Source organism: Mugil cephalus, chromosome 9 (assembly GCF_022458985.1).
Source record: "Mugil cephalus isolate CIBA_MC_2020 chromosome 9, CIBA_Mcephalus_1.1, whole genome shotgun sequence".
Taxonomy (NCBI): Eukaryota; Metazoa; Chordata; class Actinopteri; order Mugiliformes; family Mugilidae; genus Mugil; species Mugil cephalus.
Genome location: NC_061778.1, coordinates 17,816,516 through 17,833,409, shown reverse-complemented (window position 1 = coordinate 17,833,409; position 16,894 = coordinate 17,816,516). Strand labels below are relative to the sequence as shown.

The 16,894-nt window shown below is 43.9% G+C and overlaps 1 long non-coding RNA gene across 2 annotated transcripts in view; it reads left to right on the top strand.

Annotated features, from left to right (window-relative positions):
* Positions 1-16,894, top strand: part of LOC125013259 — a 94,903-nt gene that overhangs the window by 16,076 nt on the left and 61,933 nt on the right. The window lies entirely within an intron of this gene.

The following is a 16,894-nucleotide window of genomic DNA, read 5'->3' as shown; positions in this document are numbered from 1 at the left end:
CTATTGAGGACGAAAAAAAAGTTATCTTTGATGACTTAATTCGATAAGTGTTGGTGAAGGGAGACAGGAAGTGATGGGGTGAAAGAGAGAGGATGACGTGCTGCAGCACGGAGGCTCAACTCCATACCCCAAAACTGGAGATCTTAACATGGAGGTCTATATGGACTGGCCAACTTGCTCCACCGATAAGCGTTGTGTGGACGAAAGGCTGGTCTAGATTGGCTCCTTTAAGACTTGATTGTGCCCACATGTGTCTGGCGTGGAGCTGAATTTGTTTGCAACAAAGTGGTTGTGATTGGTTGCATGACAGTTCACTTGGGTGCAGAGGTATTTTTTTCTCTGCACTGGCTGAAACATCCCTATAATGGAATCCAAATGACGTGCTAGAATACTATTCTCATATGAAAGATTATTATATATATAAGAATATATATTATCAAACCACTAGTGGCCTTTCAAGGAACTGTAGTTTATGGTGCTTCCACGCTGGCTTCATTTATCAACCATGCAGCTTGATTCATACATGAAATTCTAGGCTGAGGTCATATGTTTGATGTAATTTTTAAAGTGCGCAGATTATGTATAGCGCATTAACGTTTTCCTTTATTTGTGTTGGCCTTTAAATACTGGCCTTACAGGAATGTGAGCTGGGTGCAGACATGCTTCGACGCCTGCAGCTGGCCTCTTTTCTTTTTTTTTTTCTTATAGTATTGACTGTTCGGCACAGCCAGGAGCAGGTCAACGCTGCGTTGAGTCAGCACTCGGTGGTCACCTCAGTGGTTTCTCATGCTAATAGCTGCAGCGCCTCAGTCACCTCGCTAGAAGACGAAAGTTTCTGATGACCAAAAACAAAAAAAAAGAAAAGAAAAAAAACCCACAGACGAAGGCTGAAATTTAAAGGTTGCAAGTGCAAGACACGCGAAAGAGATTATCATCTGACATTTGAAAGTCAGAAGTTGAAACTACTTCTCGGGATTTTCCGAAGCAGTTTGTGTCAAAAAAAAAAAAAGTAAATAGCAGATATGGCATTAGCATTTAACGTGCAGTGAAATGTTTTGTTCTGTTTTGGGGAAGGTATGTGAAATAAATCATAGTGAGTGTTTGATGGATACTGAAGTTCATCTCTAAGAGTGCAGAAACTTGACCTTAAAGCAGGTTTACATTTTCTTTTATCAAAATAGCATCCTCGCATTTCACGGTTCAGTGTCCACTTGTAAATTACGATTCCCGTTTAGCTCAGGGGCTAATTGTCTAGGAATTGGACTAAAGAGACATAATGGCAATGATAGTTCAAAACAAAAAGGGATTTCAACCTCCACTGGCATCTTCAAGACTCCCGTGGTCCTGTATGTGAGAGCAGTAATAATTAGTATTGCTCATAGTCTCATTAGCTACTATAGCCAGATCTTTTACACTTACACATATCCTCAGCAGATTTACACTTTTTATGTATTAAATGCAAACTGCAAAACACATTTTGTCAGAAAATTATTCTTCATTCATACTGACAGAGGCAGCCAGCGTCGGCAGTCCTCGTGTAGTCGTAGCAGTAGCACCCATCACATGCATCTTGGCTTTATCTGTTGCAGTTCTTCCTATAACAAGATAAGATTCTAGCTTGTGGAAATACATTTACAGTTACCTAATACTCCCAGGCGTTGTTAATGTCCTTTCATGAGCGCTACTCTCCCTCTTCACGTAGTAGTAGTCGTCGTCGTATGCTTCTTTCTGCACAGTGATCCGGTTGGTTGGTGTAGTTAGGGCGACAGAAAACAGTTCATACATGACACTGCAGGAATGAGAGGTGTCGGACGGTGTTTTCCAAAACTCTACAGTACGTAGAGTCTTCAACGTTTTTCAGGCCAAGGACCTCCTACTATATGTGTTCTGTATTAAAATCAGCCTAGTGCTATTTATAAATATATATTATCATCATTTTGCATTCAAACACACCTGACATAACTGACATAAACGTAAAGATAACGTCTTCTGCCTCCATTTATCCCTTTACTAATGCATGTTGGATTCATGTTAATGTGTATTTAAAGGAATGTAAATTTTTGGGGGAAATATATATATATATATATATATATATATATATATATATATATATATATATATATATATATATCAAATGTCTAGTCATCCAAAGATTTTGCGGACCCCACTGCAATACCCCCTGTTGAAGACCTACGTCAAATCAATCTGTGTGGTCAAATACCACTGAAAACCAGGCGAAAAACATGTAGGAAGAATTCATTTGGAGCAAAGTGTCCTTTTAATGTAAGAAACACGGCGCACATATTCAACGCACGGCAGAGGACGTAAGATACTACTGGTGATCAACCCACCCACTCTTACTAGTCGGTAAATATTGCTGCATCTGCTGCTGCTATTGTTGCCGAGGTTAGTGTGGTTCAACTGTTGGATTGTGTACTGCCACAGAACATATAAAAAGATGAACATTATGTCTTTCTTCGCCTGAGTGTGAGCACACTCAGGCGCACAGATTTTGCTATCTTCACTGGCTTTGATGCGCACTGACTGCTGGTGAGACAGTTTAACTACAAAGACACACTGTACATGTGCATACAAAACCGAAAAAACTAAAATATGTATAGATGGAGGGATAGATAAAAATGGTTATCTTTAGTGTATGTTCTATATGATGGACGGGAATCTCATACGCAAACACCTTTTGTTTTTTAGTGTGAGGCAAACACTAACGTGCTACTGAGCTTCACCACATCAGTCAGTCAGTCAGTCAGTCAGCGTTTCATCTGCTCAGCCAGTCATGATTCAGCCAGCCAGGCAGCCACTCAGTCAGTCAGCATGGCAAGGGAGCAGCAGAGGAAAGCATAAATAAAACAACTGTACAAGTGAAGACTTTAGAAGTATCGTGCTCCTCTATTCCTCTGGGCATCCAATCTCCCTCCCTCTGTCCCTCCTTCATTTACTTATTTATTTTTTTTATCCTTTCAAACATCTTACTTTCACTGCATTTCTCCGTGTGCCTTCCTGTCTCCTCAGTCCGTTTCCCTTTTACAGTTTTCAGTGTCTGCCGTGTCTTTGCAGGTGAAAGGAAGCAAAAAACTTTCCTTTTTTTTTATAATTATTTTCTCAAATTACAAATTATTTACCCGTGAATGTAGCTTCTTATGTCGGTTTAACACCTACACATGTTTCACTGTGTCAGCGTTTCCATCCGACACAATATATTGGAAACAGCCATTTTCCTCTTTAAGTTCATAGGGTTCATTGTGTCGTTACTCCATTTTCTCCTCGACTGCCATCTCTATTTATTTTACCGCCTTCAGTGGAAAACGTCCTCTCTTGTCCGTCTGCTTGTTTCTCTCTCTCTCTCTCATACACACACACACACACACACACGCACACACACACACACACACACACACATGCACACACACTTCCTCCTGACTTCCTCTGCTGAGCCGTTAAGAAACACTGCACTGCTCTATATGTGCTTCAGCAGCAGAAGGTGCGGTATAGTGCGGCGACTATAGCAACTTATGAGTTATGGCCCTGCGAGGGAGCCTGGACCTGGAACACGCTGAGAGGAGGGGGAGTGGAGGGGGTGTCTTCCGTCAGTGGTGTACTACAGGAGGTGACAATGCATGTGTGTGTGTGTGCGTGTGTGAGGTCTGCGTATGTACGAGGTGTAACGTTACCCTGTGGAGCCTATGCTTCTGTGCCCCTGTCCTTCCCTAAGACAAATACAGCAGCGTTGATTGATTTGAGCGTGTTAATGAACAGGTGCAGGCATTTCCAGCTCATATAAGAGCCGTACATATTTACTACCTGCATCAGATTCTTTGTAATTCCAGGTAAATAACTCCAGTGGTGTTATAGTGTCATGATTTAGACAACGTTATAGCGAATATTTGATGTGAAATGTGACATTCTGTAATGAAGGTTTTACTGTAATATTGTCTGCCTGTCTTTCAACGCTGTTATTGATTTTTTTAACCCTAATTAACTCATTTTTAACCTTAATTATGTAAGTTGACACACGTACACTGGCCATCTATCAAATTGTACTTTATGAACTCAGCCTGACCACAGTTCCAGATATCAGGAAGTGATTGCAGTTCTGGTAAATACCTGTACCCTTCAGAGGGCAGTGAAACAACCTGTAGTGTAAAAACAGGAAAGAAAATCCCTGAAAAAGCAGCAGAGGAAAGCAAGACGCAACAAACGCTCAGGATTGGGCAGACGAATGGGTCTGTATTTACCATTGACTAACAGTTAATTGATTACCGTTAATTGAGCTGTGTCAGACACGACAATATTCTGGACAGTATTTGACATTGTTTGTGGTTTGTTGCATTAACAATAGCATACATTTACACAAGGCAAGCATATTTGTCCTCTCCAGTGTTAATCAGAAGTTACAAATAAACCTTTAACCCTTTAAAACTGAACGGATCGCCGAGGTTAAAGCACCCGGTTTTTGTGGCCGAGTGTGGCCAAACGCTGGAAAGTTTTGCTTCATGACATGGGTATAACTAACTCCCTTTTTACCAACCAGTATTTGAATTTTGGTTACAGTAATTCAAATACCGCAAGATTTATTCTTTATTATCTGCAGGTGATTGTTTAGATCTTAAAGCGCTAAGATACATTTCTGGAACACGGAAGGAACATTTGCAGTCATTGTGCGACTACGATGAAATCATGCGATTAAAATTAATCGCGATTAAATATTTTCATCAGTTGACAGCCCTTAGGAAGTTTGCTCTCAACTTCCAAAGTTGTACTAAAACCTAACAACATGTGGTCATCATGTTTGCATTGATGCCACCAGAAGTACTGGTTCACGTCATGGCTACTGTCAGGAATGGTGCCTCAGATGGGGTTGTGTTCATCATGGCCACCAGAAGTTGATTAGAGTCCCTTTTGTGGTAATAAACAACCTTAAGGTGGGGGTTTTCCAAGTTGTTTGGTGACATTTTTTGAAGTTTTTTAAGTTGGATAAAATTGTAGATTTTGCCAATGACCTCATCATCTGGTTTCTTACACAACGTTACTCGTTAGCTTGCTATCAAATCATATATTATTATAGTCACCCCTTGATCATAATCCATTTTTCTGACCTTAGTGGTGTTTGTATGTTTAATGTTTAATATAATAACTCTCTTTAGTTAGAAGGGTGTGTGTGCTGGACTTTGTTGGTTTTTCCTAAAAATGGCTGCTAGAGCTCGATTCTATTGAAAATGTCGGACAAAAGGTGAGCACGGTTTGACGATCTTACCGCTTCCATTCATCCGTGCCTCCCTTTATCACCCCCTCCCCACCGACCCCACTGTCCGCTCTGTCATTCCCTCCCTGCTTTTGCCTTTGTCTGGGTCCGGCCAGATCCTGGCGGACCCGCACAAAAGAATGCTGCCTGTCATGGAGAAAGAGCAAAGGTCTTTGGTCTCGGGAGGGGAGGTGGTAGTGGGGTGGGTGGGGAGCAGAGGTGGTGGTCATGTGTCAGGGTTGGAAAGGCATTGTCAAAGCTGTGGCTGTCCATTGTTGTTCCTGGGTTCGCTCCCGTTTGACGCCTACCTCGCCCATCTCCTCTGTCTCCGATTTCCTTCTTTTTCCACTTGTTTCGCTGAGAGCTTTGCGTTTTTCCGGGCCAAAGGATGGGAATGTAGAAGAGTGGAAATGGAGGCATGGAGGTGTTTGCCCATTTAGCGGCGTGGCCGGCTCAGGCTCTCGTTTTGCTCGTTGTTAATACCCCGCAGGGGTGCTGGTACCTCGGGTGGGGAGCTAACTTTGGTGTTGGTAAAGACGGATTCTCATTCAGGCTTTTCAAGATTAAGTTTGTTGTCATTTCTCATAGTTTTTGCATCTGCCAGAAACGAAATGATGTTCTTGACCAGCTCCATGACGGCGGATAAAGAAATACATCTAAACAGTGATGTTGTTTTTTTAGTGTCTGATTTGAATATCTCATTGTTTAAGTATATTTACTCCTATACCTAAGTGCTATACCTAAGGCCAGTATTAAGGTGCTTGTGCTCTGGGTTAACCCGGATTAACATCGACCAGAACAAATGGCAAAAAAAAAAAAAAAAAGATTAAAGCAATGATTTCCAACCATTGTAGCATGTAATTTAAATTCTCTGTAAAAAAAAAAAAAAAAGGATTACCTCTTTAAGCCTTTCAGGTGATTATCTTTAAATAACTGTCTGAGTGAAATATGTCAGATATGGAAGTAGGATTATGTATGTATGTGTATATATATATACATATATATATATTTCTCTAGCAGGATCCCACATCTCTACGAAACACTTAGACTTAGTGACCTTTTCCCTCTCATCCCAGTAACTTATTCAGTTGCAAAAGAAGCCAAACAAGTCTGGTTGCTTTCGGGTCACCTTGTTTCAGCTTCGTCTTCCGGATATACAATAAAGCGGAAGGCTGAACCTTTACACACTTTTCTTAGAAATCTATTAATATTATTATTTTAATTTTCACCTGTAAAAACTATCCCTAAATTCATTCAGTAGCATCTTCACAGTCGTAATGTCAAAATGAACAATCATGGGTCATTTAAACAAGAAACACTTGACACAATAAGAGATCCCCGGGTGGATGAAAATGAACCTCCATTAAATTCCCTCCATTTAAACAATTATATAATGCCCCCCCTTCATGGTGGCAAGTGAAACACACACACACACACATATATATATCTATCTATATATGCGGCACATTAAAGTCCCGTGTTCTCTGTAGACTTTGACAAGGTTAGAGTAACATGACTTCCTGCTGTCAGAGTGTGTTTGTGCAACAGTCTCTGGATTTAAAGGGTTTTGGGAAATCCTGGTCAAATGTCAGTCAGTCTGTTGTCAAATGACAGTCAGCTCTGGGAGACAAAAGTTCAAGCCCATGACTTGACTGGGGACGACAAACCAGAGTTGACAACCGACGTCAAACTGTAGCTGACCCGCTCTCCGTTTGAATGATTAGAGGAGGATTGAAACTGAGGCCATTGTCACACGTCCAGTGTATAGGAACAAATTTCCTGCCGTTGAGTAGAAGTCAAAGGTTTCAGGTTTTAATCTAGTTAAAGAGTCTCCCTCCCGTAAACTTTAGTCTGGCGCTGATGCATGCTACTTTGCTCTTCTGCGACGAAGTGTTGCTATGCAGCAGTCTGGGGACAGATTGATTATTCAGACTGAAAGCCCAGACAGCCAATTGTCTCCTCCTCTGCTTTGATTCCATGAAATGTCATTCTGACTGATGCCAGTCATGATAATTCCCTCAGTGGCACAGTAAACACTACATATTTACTGAGCTTGAATAGTCAGCACCTAAATCTGATTCAGATGCTAATACTTGTGTCAAAGTGATCTGGAGAATAACGGCCCGGCACATATTGCTGTTTACAAACAGACGACCCTTTTCTCCCCGTCTCGACTCAGATGGTAACACTTTGACTACCTCTCTTCTGCATTGTTACCAACTGTTGAACTGGAATACATTTATATAGACTATACATTACAGATGGCAAGCTCCCTATTTTCATTTCAAGTTAACAGGCAAATTCGATTTGTTTCAGTGATCCTTTTAAATGCCTCTCAGCAGAGCCAGTGCCCTGTGCGTCTGTGTTGCCGGCTCTACTGTAGTGTCTTTATTGTACCAGCAGATGGGGAAAGGAAACGTCTTTATGGGTTGAATGAGAGTGAAGTGCAGCGGCGTGGTGGGAGATGATCGCAGGCCTCAGAGACTGCTGTGGCCGCTCGCCGCTTAGCCGGTGATCGCCAGCGGAAAAAAAACTTCTGCTGGTGTGGTCGCCGTCGACACGGGCTACGTTTGAATATTTAAAAATGTCCCACAGCTTTTCATTTTTATGCAGGTTTTCAGTGGGGAAAAAAAAGTAGACTATTAATATTATTATTATTATTTGCTTTTGTTTCCAGCAGTAAAATGCGTAAATTTCTTATTAAATAAATGCAAAATTTAACACTTACTTTAAAACAATGTTAATTTTTCAAAACCACAGAAAGTGATGTTTTTAGTGTTTTATCACGTTATGTTTTTATTTGAAAAGTAAATGCAATTTAGACCAATAAAATAAATAAAACTTCATTCGATATTTTCAATTAGAAGCAGTTCAGAGAAGCTTTTATTTTTGCTTCCCCTAAACCAGGTTTCCAGAAAATGCCCTGAAACTTTTTACAGTAAAGAGCTGCTTCAAAATTGATTGTTTGACTGAAAACAGTATTGTAATTAATTGTCTTAATCTTTTTAACAAAACTAAAATGCAAGTTTACCTTTAAACGTTTCCTAATTAATATTCATTTGAAGAAACATAATTTTTTTTTATTTCAATACAAATACCCTCTTAAAAAAAAAAAACAGATTTCTTAAAATGCGTCTCGTCACCAGTTTTGAAATAACGTATGTCGCTCGTGGAGGCCAGACTTTTTGAAAACGTCGTCTTTCAGCTTGTGATTTCAGTGACGGGACGAGCCGTCATAGGTAGATGATTTAAACAGCAATGGTGAGGGGGGGTGGGGGATGGGGGGAGGGGGGGGGGGGGGGGGGGGGGCGATCAGGGAGGGGAGTTTGGAATCAAGTTACTCCGGTGCTTTAGAAACGCACTATACCGCTGCAGGATAAGACACACACACACACACACACTCTCACTCTCGCTCACACTCACACACGCTCTCCCTCCCTGAGAGGAGTGTCTCCGGGAGATGATTTCCTTCCCTTCGCGTCGTCCCCCTCGCGCCCCCCCGGCCCCTCCCTCCTCTCTGCTACGCAGTGTAAACACACTGTTCCAGAGGAATGTTGGACTCCCTGACCTCCGCTGCAGTTCACTCGGTTCAGCCTGGCCGCGCTGTGCTCCGGCATCAGCAGCAGCAGCGGCGGCAGCAGCAGCAGCAGCATCAGCCCCTCACCCACTCCCCCTACCCTACCCTACCCTACCCTGCTCTGCCTCCCCCCCTCCCCCTTCAGAGCCCCTTCCCTCTCTCGCTCTACTTTCCCCGCCTCGCCTCGCTCCTTCTCCTCGTCGCACCTCTCGTCCTCTTCCTCTCCCTTTCTCCTCTTTTTTTTTTTTTCTTTCCTCTCCCTGTCCTTGTCCCTCACCACTACTCCCCAGCCCTGCCACCCCATCAAACACAACCTCTTTTATTCATCTCTCCCCTTCCTCCACATCCTTCCAGTCATTTCACGGTACAGCGGCCGACTGTTTCTGCTCCTTCATCTTCGCCTTTACGTCTGATCAACGCATGAGCGTCCGAACTCGGGCCGAGAAACCTGCGGCGGGAGCGAGAGCGGCCCTTGGAAGACACCGTTTCTGTGCGGTAACCCGTGTTCTGCAGGTAGACGCGCGAACCGCACTTGTGTTTCCTGTGTCGGATGCACGCGTCTCGGACGCCATTGTGTGGAAAGCCTCACACGCATGCACATCCCACCTCTGCACACCGCAGCCCCCCCTCCCCCCTCCCCTTCCCATGCCCCACTTTACTGCCCCCCCCCCCCCCCCCCCCCCCCCCCCCCCCACACACACACACACACACACACACACACCGACCCACCACCCTCCCCCACCCCACCTCAGCCCATAGCGGAGCGCGGTTCCTAGAAACAGGATACCGAGAGCCAGAGGCTTTAGTGTCTCCGCATGGCATGGTGTCTGAGGGAACAGAAAGAAAAAGCAAAGGGTAACAAGTGCATCCGGCCCCCTTCGTCCGTTTGATTGCCGAGGTGACAAGATGGCCAGGGCGGGCGTGCGCTGCTTGTACAGCTCTCCCCCGGCTGCGGCGCCGGCGTCGCCGTGCCCAGGTTCGGGGGGTTTAATTGCCACGGGACAGAGCAGATTATAAATACATGCAGCCGGTCATCACGGGTCAAACCGAACGCCAGCGTCTGCGGGGAATCAGAGACCGTGTATTTGTAATAGATGCTGCTTGTGCTGCAGGGGGCTACGCAGACTCAGCCCCCCTTTCCCGCCGGCGCACCAGCCAGCCAGCCAGTCAGCCGGTCGGGCTGCCAGCTAACCGGACCGGCACGGTCAGCAGGATGCCATCAGAAAAGACTGAATATAGATGCTGTATATCACCAGAGAGAGAGAGAGAGAGAGAGAGAGAGGGCGGGGGTACATGGAAGGCCTCTTGCAGGTCATGGCCGGCCATTTTTAGCAGGCAAACCCAATCCTCACACACTCAGAAGAAGAAGTGCAAACGATATTATACTTGAGAATGGAAAGCTTGATATTAATATCTTGAGAATATATGTGTGTGTGTGTGCAGACCAGTGAAAGCTTCTTGCAGTGCTGGAAGAAGGAAGCAGATCTTTTACTTAAAGCAGTCGTGCAAACCAGACTTTACTCCAGTATAAATACAGAAGAGTCCCTGAATCCCTCCTTTTAACCATCACAGTTAAAAGCACTTTTAATTAGGCACTGTATGATATGTTTTTTTTCTGATCAACAACTAATAAGTGTAACAGATGAATGCGGGAGCAGAGAAAAAGTGCGATAAGGTTCCATAATTGCAGTTAAGGGCAGTATTTGATGAACCGACCTCAAGCAAAGATTATCAGAACATAAAAGTCCAACGAGATGTAAAAATGTAAACGAAAAACAAGTCCCTCCGATGGCATCGTCCGCTTTGTTCCTAAATACGTAAAAAGTGAGAAGACAAGCTCGTCAAAGCGAATGGGGAAGTTTGGGCCAGAGAGGGTCAATTGAGGAACAAAACCAAATCCTTTTTTTTTTTTGTAGAGTCTAAATGACATTTGCTCTGAAAGAACGGGAAATGGAAATTAGGCTCGGGGATGGATGCGTCGAGATCAGACGCCCCGAAATGCGATGAAGCCTGTTCAAAACCCATATGGCGTATGACATTTAAAACTGCAAAGGAGATATACTGTTAACACATGCAGCGAGAGTAGAAGGTAGGTACTTCACCAGAATAGCTTGACTAAACACGCTGACAGCGCGGTGACGAATAACAACACTTTGTATCGGGTAGCACCGCTGGGTGCCGGGAAAAGTTTAAAAATATATGGCAAATTTTGTGCCTATTTTGTATGTGCATCTTCTTCTTCTTCTTTTTTTTTTTTTTTTTTTTTTAATCTAGCTCCGCATACGTGGCCTCTATACGGTGATGTTTGGGTCACAAGACTGTAATGCACTGAAATGGCATTTGACTGATGTAGAAACTGAAATCAAGTTACTCCGGACAACACGCGTCAACACACATCTCTCAGCGTGCACTCCAATAGTAGGACTCACACTTGACTTTGTATTGTCTGGCCATTAATGGTAAAATAAATAAATAAACGAAGAAAATAAATCCTCTGCTCTAGTGGGATACTACCACCACTACTAACGTCGAGCTTTTTTCCTGTCTGTCCTTCCTTTTTCTCCCCCCGCGTCTCGAGACAACCCTGCGCTCGCTTTTATTTGCTTACATAAATCCCAGACGCCGCGCAATCAGCCGATTGCTACACTTGTAATTATGTGTTCATTTTCACTTAGATTGTGATTCTTGCCCGCTTCGCTCGCACTGCGGCTGTGCGCACGGGAGGATCATCAATTACCCCGGAGGTGTAATTGTTGCGCGCGGATAATCAAAACGATGCTGGTGGAGGAACATGTGGCTGCCTCGCTCATTAGGCTGACAGGAAAGAGGAACTTGGCTGACCTCTGCTGGGCTCTGACAGGCAGTGTTGCAGATGTTGATCGCCGTTAATGATTTGATCCAGGATGTGCGCGTTATTTCGGAGGCTTCCTCCGGCTCTCCATTGTCAACAGATTGGCTTCGGGGATCATTAGAGTGACACTGGCTGCGCCCTGCTGCTGTCCGGCGACGAGCATCGGCTTGGCAGCCGCAAACCACCGAGTCACAATCTGTGTTAGAACGCCCACTTTCTTAGATTCCTAAATGCTCACGGATTGCAAACCCCTGTGTAAACACGTATTATTTTGACCCTGTGAATGACCAGATTTTTTTTATTTATTTATTTTTTTTTTAATGCATAATTGGATTGCAAAATGGCCAGCTATCTGGTGGCCAGAACTGAAAAACCCTAATTAAGTGCGTTTTCTAATTAGAAATTTTCATGTGGAGCCACATCGCGGACCGTAGGCCGGCATTTGAAAGGGAGCCGAATACGATCTGAACTGAGAGACTTTACCGGGGAAAGAGAAGAAGAATGAGGAAGAGAGAGAGCGAGTGAGAGAGAGAGAGAGAGAGAGAGAGAGGGAAGCAGATGGCTGGAAATATAGCCTGCTAAATTATTCATCTAGGCTGGAGTCTGGAGATAGATAGATGGATAGGAGCTGGCATGGACACTTTTATTAGGATTCCGAGAGCCGTGAGGAGAGTGGTTCAAAACACCGTGATTGCCTTTTGAGACTGAGAAAAGTAATTGCATCAGGTCTGGGAACATCTATTAGCTGGAGGAATTAAACTTAAAGTCTTAAATTAAACTCCAAAATAAAGACAGACATGCCGATACCGAACTCACGGAGCGGAATAATAAGTTTGAGCCTCGTCGGGTAGTGATCCGCCACAAACCCGTTCGGCCCGATCATAACGATATGAGGACTGAGTGATGATGCTTCAGCTGCAGTGATTTATTTCCTTGGATTGTAGAATTAATAAAAAGTGATTTGCAATCACGCTGATTATTGATCATGACAACTTTGTGGGGTTAACAGAGGGGGAAAACAAAGGAAGCTGCCCTCGACAGGCTGAAAAATGTCAAAGGGGGGGAAGCGCCCCGGTCGATCTGTTGTGGGCGTACGTAGGACGGATGTCTGCTTTGGGAACTTTTCTGGGCTTCAAGGTGTCCGGGCTGCGCAGAGGAATGGATCAAGCCGCCTATAATTCACTAGAATGTCCCATAAAATGAGAGTAACAATCCCCAATCTTAACACTGGAGAAATGCTTGCGTTGTAAAAGCTGTATTTGCCTTCCAGATATGCGGTGTTTGCTTTACCTCGCCCACGCCGATGTACACGTTGAGACAGTAAATATGAGCTCTCCGTGCTCTTTTTCTTTTTTTTGTTTTTTCTTTCTTCCTTTTAGTTTCGTGCATCATATACAGTATGACTCTTCCAGATTCGTAGACACACACAAACACAGATGCACGCACACGCTCCTGAGTGGAAGGCTCCGGGGAAATAGAGCAGAGAGGAAGCTACGTGCCTTCGCCAAGCAAGAGCTGTCTGGTGTCATGGCAACCGGTCCAGATTACCCCACCCTCCATCAGTCAGAGAGGAGAGGAGAGGAGAGGAGAGGAGACACACACAGGCTATACTCACATATATATATATATATATATTTATATATAAATATATGGAGACAGAGATGAAACTGTTACACAACCTCCTCTTCTCATTTTAGATGACCTGATATCCCAAATGATCCGCTTAAATGAGCAAAAACACTATTGTCTCCGGCTACGGCTGTAAGCTCGGAGCTGACAGGCGACCGAGGGGAGGTGGAAAGGTAGAAAGGAAGTGAGAAATAAAACGAGGAAGGAGGGAGGGACGTGGAAACGAGAGCGGCGCAGGGAGAGGTTGAGATGTGTGGAGGAGCCATAAACATATAGTAGAGCTAAATACGTCTGGGGGATATACTGTTATTAAAAGCGGTAAGGTTATCCAATGAAGAGCTTTACTGTGGGGGTGGACAGTTTGCAACGTGCTAACGCGTTTCACGCCACCGGAGTCCTGTTGAAGTGAATTTAGAGGGAGATATTATTCTCTCTCCGCGTATATGTATGTGTGTAAGTGCTGCAGCCCGAGAGGGGAGGAGGGAGATGCCGGGCAGGACGGGGAGCAGAGGCAGTGATGCATGGACAAGCTGACAGCAAGAGAGGAGAAAGAAGAGGAGAAGAGATAATATTAGAGCCTGCATGTGGGTATAAAAGTGGAGTTGGAGCTTTTTGTAGCAAAAAAAAATAAAAAATCACAAGAAGGATGGGGCGTGGAGGAGATAAATGACACCAGCAAGAGGAGAGGCGAAGAAAAAAAAAAAAGGAGAGAAGGAGGGAGGGAGTTGAGGTCATTTGAGGATATCGCCTCCTAAATTGACTGCGGCACAGCCATCGTCCACGGTTACATCAGAGCCGAGGACAAACTCGGAGTGAACCTTTCTCCCCTCGCTCTCTCCCACCTCCTCTTTGTCTCCGTCAACCTTTAGACGCTTCAAAGGCAACGTTCCACCGTTTGGTAATTAAGCAGAGTAGGCTAAGCACCTGCAACGGGGATGTATCATGTTCTGTGGACGGGACGTGACCGCCGGGCCGAGTCGACCTGCCGTTTGCTCTCTGGCTTCCTCCGTGCTGCAGGCGTTGGCAGCGACAATAGTAACGTGGTCGTAATCAGCCTCGTTAAGGTCCTCGTAGAAACTGTAAACAAGGCCAAGCGCTCGTTTGAAAGGCTGCGTCCTCCACGGAGGAGGAGTGGCCTGTCGTCGGGCATCAATTAGCATCACAGCCGTGGCCGTGACGTGCTGAATTATCAAGTGCCTCCGTCTTGAATGAAATATCCATTCAACGTCAGCGGGGCCTTTTGGCTCCAAATAGACGGGTATTGTAACAGCATTTCGCACAACCGTTGTTTATGTGGTAGAGAAATTTCATCTAAGTGCCCTGCTCCTTTCTCAATCACATAGCTTCACACATTCCTGCTGGGGCTGCATAATGGTACCTCCCTCCGTGGCTGGGCAGCTCCGCAGGAGCAGTCGGGGGTTCAGAGCCCCGTTGAAGGGCACCTTGGCTGCAGTGAATGGAGGAGTTCTAATTTACCTACCTTGCAACAGATTTTTCATCCACCTGTAACCTTCAAACGATTCCGCTCGGGTTGTTTTCTTTCAGCAATTGGCTATTTTTCTATCCGTCTATCTATCTCCACGCATTTTTCTCTGTTTTCAAGTAGCTAACAGGGAACGTATCTTTATCTCTGTCCAGATGCCTGTTTCAGTATCTCAAGTCACGGTGTCTGCCTATCCAGTCTAATATCGCTGGCCTTTATCCCAAATGTATCATTTAAAAGTCGTTGCAAGGCCAAAAGTTGCTCTGGTTTTAAAAAATCAACAGTCTTTAGAGGAACGGTTGCTGTGACAAATGTAATGGAAACACTGAAATCTAGCTTGAAACGGATAGAAGGAGAGAGTCAGCTGCCACCCTTAAGGGACTCTATCATCGATAAGAATCTAAACTTGTGAAATACATAAATGTTTCTCTTATAATACTATAAGATCTGTGTTGGCCTTGATCCCAGTGTTTTGTCTCTATATCTGTGTAACTGTAAACCTGTCTCCTAGCAGACACGCTTAACCGATTTACATCTGTTCTTAGCATTCAGTCAGTGTATGGATGCCTTATCTAGATGTTAAAGGTCAAATCCAGGAAAATGCATGTTAATACAGGTTTAAATCCGCTCCCAACCCATAGCATTCCTAGCAGATCTGCCAGGATACATCTGGAAGTGGTCCATCTCACATAGTGATCAAATCTCAGCAAGGTGTAGATGCAGTCAGGGTGGGCGGTCTCATCACCATCATTGGTTTGATGTTCTGCCACGACATGAATGTGGAATATTGTCATTATGGTGATAAATACTCACACGTTTTGGTTCAAGCACACACTCAAGGAGGGGGAGCTAAAAAACCCGATGAACTCACACCCACGGGTCACATGCGGTCTGCACAACCCAGAACGCCACCATCCTGAAAGGTGAAGGCTGGACTAGCGAAAGATTTGATAAAGGAGTGGCAGTTTACCGTTAGCCTACACATTCATCAGCAAGACAAAAGGAGGAGAGGAAAAAACGTCCTAATTCTCTGAACCGAATTGAGTTGGGTACTGGAACTACTTTGGTTGTTAATCATCTGACGCAGCACAGCACACAGGGGAAATAATTGCAAATGGACTGAAGGAAGCTCTGTCGGCCTGGGGCTTGGAAAAAGTGTGTCTGATGTGTATGAAAGTCTGCAGTGGTTACTTATGAACTTATGAACCAGGCTAGCGCGATTTTGACACAGGCTACACTCTGCTATCAGTAAGTTCCATTGTTGAAGCTGAAGTGATATGACTATGTAAAACAAACTTAACGTGCAAAAGTAAAAGTACTGATTATGTGGAGTGGCCAAGTTTCTAATCATATGCGCTATTTATTTTCTTAATTACCATTTTCATTTCATAGTCTGCTGGATAGCATTTGGTGGCGGCATATTTTGTTTTATTAATCAAAATGTGTAACTCTGTAACTATTAACTACAGCTGTCAAGTAATTGTAGTTGACTAAAGACTGCAAAAAAATATTGTTCCGTAAAGAGTTGTTGTTTGAATTTAAATGTAAATATTCAAGATGTCCTGTGCATCATTTTATATGAATCACAATATATATGAATGATGCATTATGATGTATTATTTGGTATCTTTGGAAACACTGAGGTCTGCACTAGAATTTACAACTTGACTTGATTGAAACGGATGTCTTGGTTTTGTGTATATGTCTGTGGGTTTCGATGTCCCTGCTTGAACGCTGCATGATGTGGGTTTTAGATGTGGTTACTAATGAGTACACTACAAATTAAACCCCCGAGGTGTTACTCAAGGTTCAGTAATAGGGCCACTGTTTTTTATTCTATGTATAAATTATAATCCTATTCCAACTCAGCACTGCCTTTCACATGCAAACCAGGTCCTTTCTCCAGATTAAAGAATGATTAAGGTGATCTGCAGACCCTTTTTAAACTCTTCAACAGTTTCACAATGCTGTAAACTGAGGCAATCTGATCCTTTTTTTTTTTTTCCGACACACTGCTTCAGCTACGCAACATTACATTACTTTTAGTGGAACAAACAAGAACAACATTTTATACTTGGGCACATTCTTAAATTT